At 35.4% G+C, this 10,599-nt stretch overlaps 2 pseudogenes; one reads left to right on the top strand and one right to left on the bottom strand.

Annotated features, from left to right (window-relative positions):
* Positions 1–254: 254 nt before the first annotated feature.
* Positions 255–2,988, bottom strand: LOC149208114 (cinnamoyl-CoA reductase-like SNL6; annotated as a pseudogene).
* Positions 2,989–7,145: 4,157 nt separating this feature from the next.
* LOC149208113 (strigolactones hydrolase CXE15-like) lies at positions 7,146–8,647 on the top strand (annotated as a pseudogene).
* The last annotated feature ends 1,952 nt before the right edge of the window (positions 8,648–10,599 follow it).

Below are 10,599 nucleotides of genomic sequence, written 5' to 3'. Positions count from 1 at the left end.
ACATCCTTAAACTTCAATGCTGGTCGTTATGGAAATCGAATTAGGGCTATTGCCAACTATCAAATGAAGGCTGGTGCTCGTAGTGAAGGAAATCGACTTATTTCCAACTATCCAACAAACCTTGAAGTGAAAATTACATTACATTATGTACAAAAATGGATATAGTTTGAACATGTAAACTCCCCAAGCTTTCTTGTGCCCCTCATTGATGGCTGTTGTTAAGCTATAACATGGGGAAAAGCTCTCCCCTTCCCTTACAGTTCGCTGCTTAGGGTTGCACGGTTTCCATATCCAACCATTAATCCAATTAGCTTCTTATTACTCAAACGCTATTGGCAAACCGTTGAGTCTTCAAATCTGTTACCAAATTATGAAAAAAATCAAATAAATAATGAATTCATGACCATCTTTAGATAGTATCTATGTATGATTAATTTCATTATGACATAATAGCTAAGATAAAATATCATTAGGTAAGCAACCCAATTTAAATCTTGAAGATACAGAATCTTCAGTGATTTTAATATCTGAAGAATAATTAATTGCTCTGTACCTATCAGGGAATGGTATCAGGTGTTGCAAACTCTATGCTAAATTGACAGCATCTTCTGCATTACTGACTATTTTATTGAAACATATATATCTCCCATAGGCAGATGGATCTTCATAAGCACATATATGTGCATCCACTAGAAACCTTATGTCTACACTAGCTAAAGTGCCCTTCTCGTACATTTGTGCAGCCCCTGCAATCACAAAGACTAGCCACTATAAATAAACTAGCTAATGTTTTGCACTTCCATAGATTAGATCCTCTCCAAGGGATTGCTATACCATATTTATACGTTCTAGAGCAGAGTCTATTTGATATGAAGATCTCTCACCCTTACCTTTAAGATATGCAATGGTAGATCCTGAGCTTTTGTATGTGATACCAGGTCCCATAATCAGAGATGAGTTGATTGTCACCATATTCAACCCCCTGTCCATGGCCATCGCCCATGCAACCTTCTCTGATAGTGTCTTGGCTAATGCGTACCACAACTATGAATAGGAAATATTGTGTAATTAGAACATAATACCATAGATCACTACAAGGTCCGGAATACTGTTATTAAACTGTATAGCTTTGAACTCCACAATCTTTGAGAAACACCCAAATTTTATACATATACCCCTTTAAAAAAATGATAAATACCGCACCACAATGTATTTAGGTTCTCTCTGTAAAAATATATATACTTAGCACAGAGCCATTTTAGCCCTGATTCAGTATGCACCAAAGATTTAGACAAAGGTTACATATCTAGACTTTCTCATTATTTGATGAATTTATAACCTGGGCAACTTCAAAGACAAAAATGAATTGGATATTGATTGTTGCATATAGAGAAGATATATGCACTCTATTGTCTATGATGTGGTATCACTTCAACAATCTTAAGAGGCAAAAGATCAATTGGATATGGATTATTGCAGGGTTATCTGCAATATGTAGCATGTATTATCATTTGAGCAATTTTAAAAAGCCAAAAGCTAATTGGATATGGATTCATGGACTGAAAGAAGAAAGATGAATATGTAGCATGTATTATCATTTGAGCAATTTCAAAAAGCCAAAATCTAATTGGATATGGATTCATGGACTAAGAGAACGTTGAAGCAAGATGCATTGTATAGCTCAGTAAAATGATGGTGGACAAACTAAAATATGAAAGAGTCAATTGGATTTATTTCTTTAGATTGGAAGGAGAAATTATGCTTTTCCCCACCCAGATACAATTGTTACAAATTTCATTTTTATCTCATATTAAATATACTACTATCATGGATTCCATTGCCTTGGAAAACTACTATTGTAGCTGGCCTTGAAAAACTGTAGATGCAAACGTTGAAGTTATTTATTAGATTAACTAATATGATCAAAGCAGTTTAGATGAAAACTTTTGAGTTACTTACTAGATTAAGCAACTAGCAGAACAACGCTATCGAACATACCATTCAATTAGATATCGTTAACAAGTTAAAAGGAAAAAGTGATAAATCAGCCCACTTTACTTAGATTGTATACTAAACTTAACATTTTGTCATTTAAAAATTATATATACAGACCTTCAATTTCCTGCAAAGATTTGCATCACTCCAATGCCTTTCATCAAGGGCATTAACCTTGTAGTCTCCATCTTCTCTCCAAATTGCTGCAGCCACAGAAGAAGTGAACACAACTTTCTCAATGGTCTAGGTCTGAGCACACGCTTCCAGTGCATTGTGGGCTGCTTGTACTTCAAGTTCTGCCATCACTTCCTGTATTACACAAGTCCACATCTATCAATATTCAACCCTTCCAATACATATACCAAAATGCCCACATCTTTAATTCAAAGGTTCACTAACTTACATCATAACCTGCAGCACTTTGAGGGTGTTCAAAGCTATAGAACAGACCAGAACAGCCCTTGAGCGCATTAGTAATGCTATGATAATCCAAGACGTCTGCATAGAAGATCTACAATCGATCCCCATGCAATTTTTTGAGAGACTCAACTTCACCTGCCACCATTTAAAATCATCAATGAAGAATGCCAGCATACTATAAGTTCAATCAAAAAGAAATGTGAAAACCTTCATCTCAATTTCAAGGTGACTGGTAATTCAAAATAGGGATGGGATGGCGCAATTTTCCTATATTTATTCTTAGGGGTTTGAAAAAAAAGGTAATGCATCAAACTTGGGTTAAAATCTTAAATTCATAGATTCATCTTAACGTGAAATTTATCAAGAAACTACAAAATCTAGTTCTCTTTTCAATAAATAAGCATACCAGTGTCTCTCTGCACAGTGGTATGCACTGAATAGCCTCATTGCAGAAGGCCCTGAACAATCCACAAGCCTACATAACTGGATGCATCCATGATTGGATGCATCCATGACACAGACGACCTTGCCACTGTCCTCAGAGGGGTTCAGACCAGAGGTAAACACCAGCATGGCTGCTCTCTCCACAAATCGTTTTTCTGAATGCAGGCCTGCAAGAGAGAGACATAAGTAAAAGAGTATGCGTGGTCGACCATGGCAGGAGCGTTCACTGGATTCATGGGATTAGCTTCTGTGTGAAGTTAAATCGCAGGGAGTAGTCTACCCAGGCAGAGGAATTGGTGAGGGAGCAGCCCGCGGGTTATTTCCGAATTCAAATTCCATGGTGAATTAACTTCCCGGTGGCAAGACACAATGGAAATCGGAATGTCTGTCAGGAACCTGTCAGTCATCGACATTAATGCGAAGGGTGGTGGAGCTGGGCAGAGGCCACAGAGGGTGGAGGAATTGCCGGCGGCCGGAGCCAGAGGTTTTTCTAGGCGGCGACGGAAACCGGGAAATTCCTTCGCCTGGGTAGAGTACTCCCATCTAATTTGTTGAACTTCAACCTTGGGAACTAAGACGGATGCTGACTCTTTTTGCTGTGTCGTTTTTTTCTTCTTTCTAAATGATGATGTGCCCAACCACATACTAGCACTTACAATAATATATTCATCTAAATTTGTCATACGTTTGCTTAATATTTTGTGCAGTGTATGGGCTGCGATAGCTTTTTAATTTTTGTACTCCATAGACATTCTTGCAAGGGGAATGTGATGGCCTTTTTATTTTTGTACTCTTAGACACTCTTGGTAGTGCCAAATGGTACTTTGAAATATTGTTGCTATAAAATAATAGCTACATTGCACAAGCATCTAGAATGCCAGAACATTGGGAAGGTGGATATGATTGTTTATAACATCAAAGTTTCTTCACATTGCACAAGTATCTAGAATACAAGTATCTAGAATGCAGGACATTGGGAATGTGGATATGAGGGTTTAGAACAGTGAAGTTCCTTCCAAATTTACAAGAAACGTCAGGTTGGGAGTGGCAATACTATAAATTAAATAATTATGAAAAAATATTCTAAATCACAATACATCTTATAGTGAGTAGTGCATTGATATATATCATATTTCAATTTATAAAATGTTTGAAGGTATTACTTACCAATGTTCAGATTACATTCATACAATGTTTGAAGGTATTACTTACCAATGTTCAGATTACATTCATACGCTGTTTGAAGGTATTACTTACCAATGTTCAGATACATTCATGATATATGAATATAATCCACGTATATTTGGTTAAATTCAAAACTGACTGAAATATAATGCCAATATTGGAATGTTATGCTTCTTATAAATGCGTATATTCTACTATTTATTTCAATCAAAATGTGGGCTATTATTTTGTCTCCTAGGAATGCTTCAGATTTTAGTATTTAAATTTTCTTTCAATCAAATGCCTCCTATCTGTTGGAAATGCAATATGGTATATACTATAGTATATCAGACTTTACTATGTTAGTATACTCAGCTATTCAACAAGTTACAAGTAACAAAACTCAACTACTGTTTTCTATAACTAAAGCCTGGAAAGTAAACTTCACATGTTAGTATACCCAACTATTCAACATTTAACAAGTAACAAAACTCAGCTACTGTTTTCTATATCTAAAGCCTAGAAATTAAACTTCACACGTCATGTCATAAGCTATAATATTTTGGCTTTAGCAAACCATATAGGGAATTAGTAAAACCACAATAGAATTCAAGAAACCATGCAGTGTAACTTACAACACTACAGTGAATCACATAACAAACTTTAGTGGACAAGCATACCTGGGAAATGCTAGTTTCAGAAAGTAACAAATATGTTGAGATGACCAAATGGTGGCAAAATGCCTCACACAGTTTCTCATGATGTACTACCAAAATGCTCTTCAATGCATCTCTCTTATCTATGACTCTTCAATGTGCCTCATCCCTAAATCAATTGTGACTACTAAATACACCTTGGTCCTCCTCACACTAGATTCACAATGTTGCTTTACTTACACAATGACTCATAATACAACAAGATGTGAAATGCCAAATAATACCTAACAAATGTGTATTCTCCATGATGAAGTAGCTAATTTATAGATAAAAACTAACACTTCAAAACTATTTTATAGTTTTTTGGAAGCATCATGAAATTGACATTGAAACAATGAGAAAACATCATCAAGAATGCAAAAATTTAGGGCCCACGAACTTGAAAGCTTGTAGGTGATTCTGTGAGATTGAGAAAGCTTATATTGGAAACTCGATTTAAAATGTTACCAAATTCCATTCCTAGGTCTCAAAGCTCGCAAGTTCTCTATTCTTCATGATGGAGTAGCAATAATCTCTGTTCTTCATGATGGAGTAGCTATTTTATAGATAGAAATTAAAACTTATAAAATTGTTTTGTAATTTTTTTTGGAAGCATCATGAAATTGACATTGAAACACTGAGAAAACATTATCAAGAATGCAAAAATTTAGGGGCCATGAACTTGAAAGCTTGTCGGTGATTCCCGTCAGTTTGTATTGGAAACTCCATTTAAAATTGTTACCAAATTCCATTCCTGGGTCTTGAAGCTCCCAAGTTCTGTGTTGTAGTTTTTAAGGAAATTTAATATCCTCATGGCTTATATTACTATTCCCTAAAGAAGGAATCTTCCATAATAATCTTCTATGCGTGTACGCATTCGTTTGAAACTTGATGTTCAATCATGTTTCCCTTGTAAAATGTTACCAAATACCAAATTCCATTCCTAGGTCTTGAAGCTCCCAAGTTCTGTGCTTTCGTTTTTAAGGACATTGAATATCCTCATGGTTTATATTACGATTCCCTGAAGAATGAATCTTGCATAATAATCCTCTATGCATGTATGCATTCGTTTTGTCTGGACGGAAAATTCCGAAATTTGACTGTGGGAGTGTTTAAATTGTTTTTGGATGGCGGAAATGCCTTGGTACCCAAAACACTGAAGCTTGACCGCTGTGATTGACATTTTCAAAAAAATTAGCTGGATTTTTTCAAAATCATGTTGTAATTTCTATCATGCAAAATTAAGGCACTCAAAATTCTAAAACGTAACAACTATAATCCACATTTTCAAAAAATTTAGCTAAATTTTTTCAAAATCATGCTGGAATTTTTATTATTATCATGATAGCTCCAACAATTTTTCATGCATTTTCAAATATGGAACGACGACCATGATGTTGTTCACAATGTCGTATCACATAACTAATCATTTAAAGTATAACTCATTATCATCCACCCTAGCTTTCAACAATGTCCATTCACATGTTGCTATTTTTCCACACACTACTATTATTTACAAAATATCCATATTCAAAATACAAATAACTAATACTTTCAACTCTAACTCATTATCATCCACCCTTTCTTTCAACAATCTCCATTCACATGTCGCTATTCTTCCACAAACTATTATTATTTACAAAATATCCATTTTCAGAATACACATAACTAACTATTGCAATTGTAACTCATTATCATCCACCCTTGCTTTCAACAATGTCCATTCACATGTCCCTATTCTTCCCCACTCTATACATGTCCCTATTCTTCCCCACTCTATGCCTTGCGACGTTTCCTCTGCAACATAGAGTGCAAATGCTAGTTTACTATATATGAATAAATGTGACTTAGAAATAAACAAATTGAAATAAAAAATCGTTTATTATACCTTTAGTCTTAATCCTTCACATTTTGTTATTTTATTTTATTTCTATTTTACTGAGTCGAAATGTTGATATAACATTTGATAACAAGACATTACAACATTTTTCCAAGATTGAACTCCAGAGGCTCTAATATAGAAAAACAAAAAACTTTTATTACTTATTCTATTTATATATAAAAAATTTAAATATATTCATCCAATTAACCTTTTAAATAATTAAATAAATGTTCAAATTTTATAAATGTTGTAAATATTCAAAAACGACCTCTGTTCGTGTACATGTTAAACAGGATTTTTCACACTTTGAAAAAAAAAATTAAATATACACGTTCCGTCTCAATGTCTAAATTTTATTTATATATTAATTTTTATACAATATTAATGTCTGAAATATATTATTTTGTCCGAAATATATATATAAACCAAAATAGGGAACTCAAAACCAAAATAAGAAACGGGAAGACTTTGCCATTTTGTCCTAAACCTACCGTTCTCCCTTGACTTGAAGAAGAGAGAATGAAAGCTTTGGGAGAGTGACATAAATGAAGTCTTCTTCCTCTGCGAATTTCCATTCCAAATCTAAGCAGAAAGCTGAGATAATCACGGCGGGCACTGGATCTTCAGCTTCAGTTTCATTAGTGGAAGATTTTCATGGTCTCATTAAGCTCTACAACGACCGATCCGTGGTACGTGCAGACGAACCAACTTTCCCGCTTACTCCACTGAGTGAAAGTTACGACCACGTGTTATACAGACGTTGTGTTTGATCATACACTTGGCCTGTGGGGGCGCCTATATCTCCCTCTTTCTCCTCCCAATTATTCCCCAACAAACGCCACATGGCTTCCAGTAATCTTGTACTTTCATGGCGGCGGTTTCTGTTTGCTTAGCCCTCAAAGTCCCATTGTGCACCGTTTCTGTGTAAAGTGGGCAGCCGATATAGGGGCCGTCATCATCTCCGTACGCTACAGATTGGCTCCCGAGCATCGCTTTCCTGCTGCTTATCACGATTCTGTCTCTGCTCTGCAATGGCTTCATTATCACTTCCAAACCACGGGCGTTGCGGAAAGAGCCGAACCTTGGTTCGATTCCCATGCTGACTTCTCCAAAGTATTCCTCATGGGAGTAAGCGCAGGAGGGAACATAGCGCATCGCCTGGGGATGTGATCTGGCCTACAAGATTGGGGTGGAGATATGCGAATAAGAGGATTGATTCTGCTGTATCCCTTTTTCGGAGGGGAGGCGCGTACTGCCTCCGAGACTAGGGAGAAGCAAGGGACTTCGAATTTTACGCTGGAAGACTCAGATGCTGCCTGGAGGGCGGCACTCCCCTTGGGAAGCAACAGAGACCACCATTTCTGCAACCCACTAGCCCCCGACACCGGAGGACTGGATGTGTGGTCCCTTTCAGGTCCCCTACCCCTGACGGTCATGGTGATTGCAGAGCTTGACATTCTGAGGAGCAAACAATTGGAATACTGTGAACTTCTGAAGAAATGCGGTGAGCAAGTCATTGAAGTTGTGGAGATTGAGGGAGAAGATCATGGCTTCCACGCCTTTAAAATAGACGAAGAGAACGCAATGAAAGTGATAGAGTATGCTTGCAATTTCATTAAATCCGCTGCTTGACATCAATAATCCACCGCCCAGGGAGTGCTTATTATATCCTATTTCATTCATGAATCTTAAGTTTATATGCATATGTCTGGTTTTATGTGCCGGAAACAGCCATCGCAACTATTCCTATAAAGCTTCCTTTGCTTTGTAGTATTTACACCCAATGATGTTTATTTACTATGTTTCTCTTCTGGGTTTTAAGATTTATACAATTTACACCTGCTGATGTTTATCTACTATGTTTCTCTTCTGGGTTTTAAGATTTATGACTTATGTTTTAATTTAATGCATATGCAACTGGTTCTTCCAGATACTTTTAGTAGCCCTCAGAAAGGTCCCTCTGTCATGTTCGATGTTTTTCATAGTTTTAGCTATTAATGTAATATGAATTTTTTAAATTCCCAATCGCTTTATGTTGTCGAGTCTCGGGGAACTCTCTCTAGCTGTCGTGAAAGGGACTAACGGAGAGAGTAAATCTGGGTTGAGATGTATGACCTTCAAGTTTCAAGCCTCCAATTTGACAGCCTCATGTGAAGGCAGTCCTCGTCCCTGTTGATTGAGGGTTTCAGTGTATTGAGGTTCATATTTGCAGCATTAATGAGGATTTATATATATATTTTCTTTGAACAAAATTACATAACCATACTTCACTCTCTGTTGTATATACTATTTACATTTTTGTTTCATTGAAACTTATTAACTTGGATTTTAGTGTGTGCATGATTTACAAGGTTTCTTATACATTCTTGAAAGATATTTTCTAATACAAATCGAATAGAATGTTAAATATACAGAATGGTTCGACTACTCAATTTATTGATCTTTATGGAAATAATAATAAAACCTATTCTATCCGACAAGCCATCCAATAGAGAATCAACAATTTAAATTACTACTTGTCTTATTGTTATTTCATCAACAACATGTTGGATTCAATATTTCTACAGAATTTATTTATGTTTGCGGAAATAATAATAAAACCTATTCTTTCCAACAAGCCATCCAATAGAGAATCAACAATTTAAATTACTACTTGTCTTATTGTTATTTCATCAACAACATGTTGGATTCAATATTTCTACAGAAAATCCAACAGAAATTATTTATGTTTGCGGAAATAATAATAAAACCTATTCTTTCCAACAAGCCATCCAATAGAGAATCAACAATTTAAATTACTGCTTGTCTTATGGTTATTTCATCAACAACATGTTAGATTCAATATTTTTCTTTATAATCTATGCCAAGAAATGCATTCATGCCATTATGGAGAATAACACAGGACCTTGAAAAGTTCTTTCATATATAAAAAGAAACTTCCTAATAACATTCATTCCAACAGTAATTTAAGTAATGACAGACTGAGCATTTAAATACTTATTTGCTATGCTAAGGTTCTAGAATTTACAGATAGGGTCCCTTCACCTGTCTTTTAAGGAAGTCTTTTCACAGTAGTTATGCAGTTCACTTCACTGGTCTCAATACTTTACCTAGTCCAACATAGAATTCTGCCCGGGATTCAATCTGTAATTCCAGAAGTATTTCACTAGCTCAGCTCTCCTCCAGAACAGTTGTCTTTTCACAGCAGTTATGTAATTCATTTCACTAGCCTAAATACTTTACCTAGTCCAACATAGAATTTCGTCACAGATTCAATCTATAATCCCAAAACTATTCCACTGGCTCTCGTCCTGGAAAAACTTCTCAGTAGCATCCTTCCTTCTTTTCCTCCCCTCCTCCTTTCCCCTTAGTTTTGTCTTTTCCTCCCCTCCTCCTTTCCCCTTAGTTTTGTCTTACCCTCAGCAACAAAAGGAAGGAATAATTGCTTAAGTGTAATACTTTTACCATTTATTCAACTTCAACCACTACTTTTACTAAGTAATTATCAGGTTCACTTGTGGGCTAAACTAAATATTAAAAAATTATAGTCACCTGAAGGTGTCACATAGGCATTACAACATCTTTTAGGTTGGAGAGCCTCTTAGCACAATCACTAGCTATTATAGTCACCTGAAGGTGTCACATTGTCATAACAAGGCATTACAACATCTTTTCGGTTGGAGAGCCTCTTAGCACAATCACTAGTTAGGTAAAAAATCAAAATCTCCATCCTTAGTTATGGAAAAGTTATTATTAAAACCATTTGTTATTTTATAGAAAGCTAAAAAAAATTGTTACTTATTTTATTTTTATATATATAAATTTTAAATATATTCATCAAATTCACAATTTAAATAATTAACTAAATGCCTAAATTATAAAAATGTTGTAAATACCATTAAAAATTGAGCTATGTTTCATGTACATGTTATGTTTTAAGATATGAAATCATGTTCAAGGAGATATATACACTTCTCAAGAGAATTTAAGATTAAATAT

This window comes from Pinus tabuliformis, chromosome 1_2, assembly GCF_031772625.1.
Source record: "Pinus tabuliformis cultivar Carrire ecotype Pingquan chromosome 1_2, CPIR1, whole genome shotgun sequence".
NCBI lineage: Eukaryota > Viridiplantae > Streptophyta > Pinopsida > Pinales > Pinaceae > Pinus > Pinus tabuliformis.
This window is presented reverse-complemented; position numbering and strand designations above follow the sequence as displayed.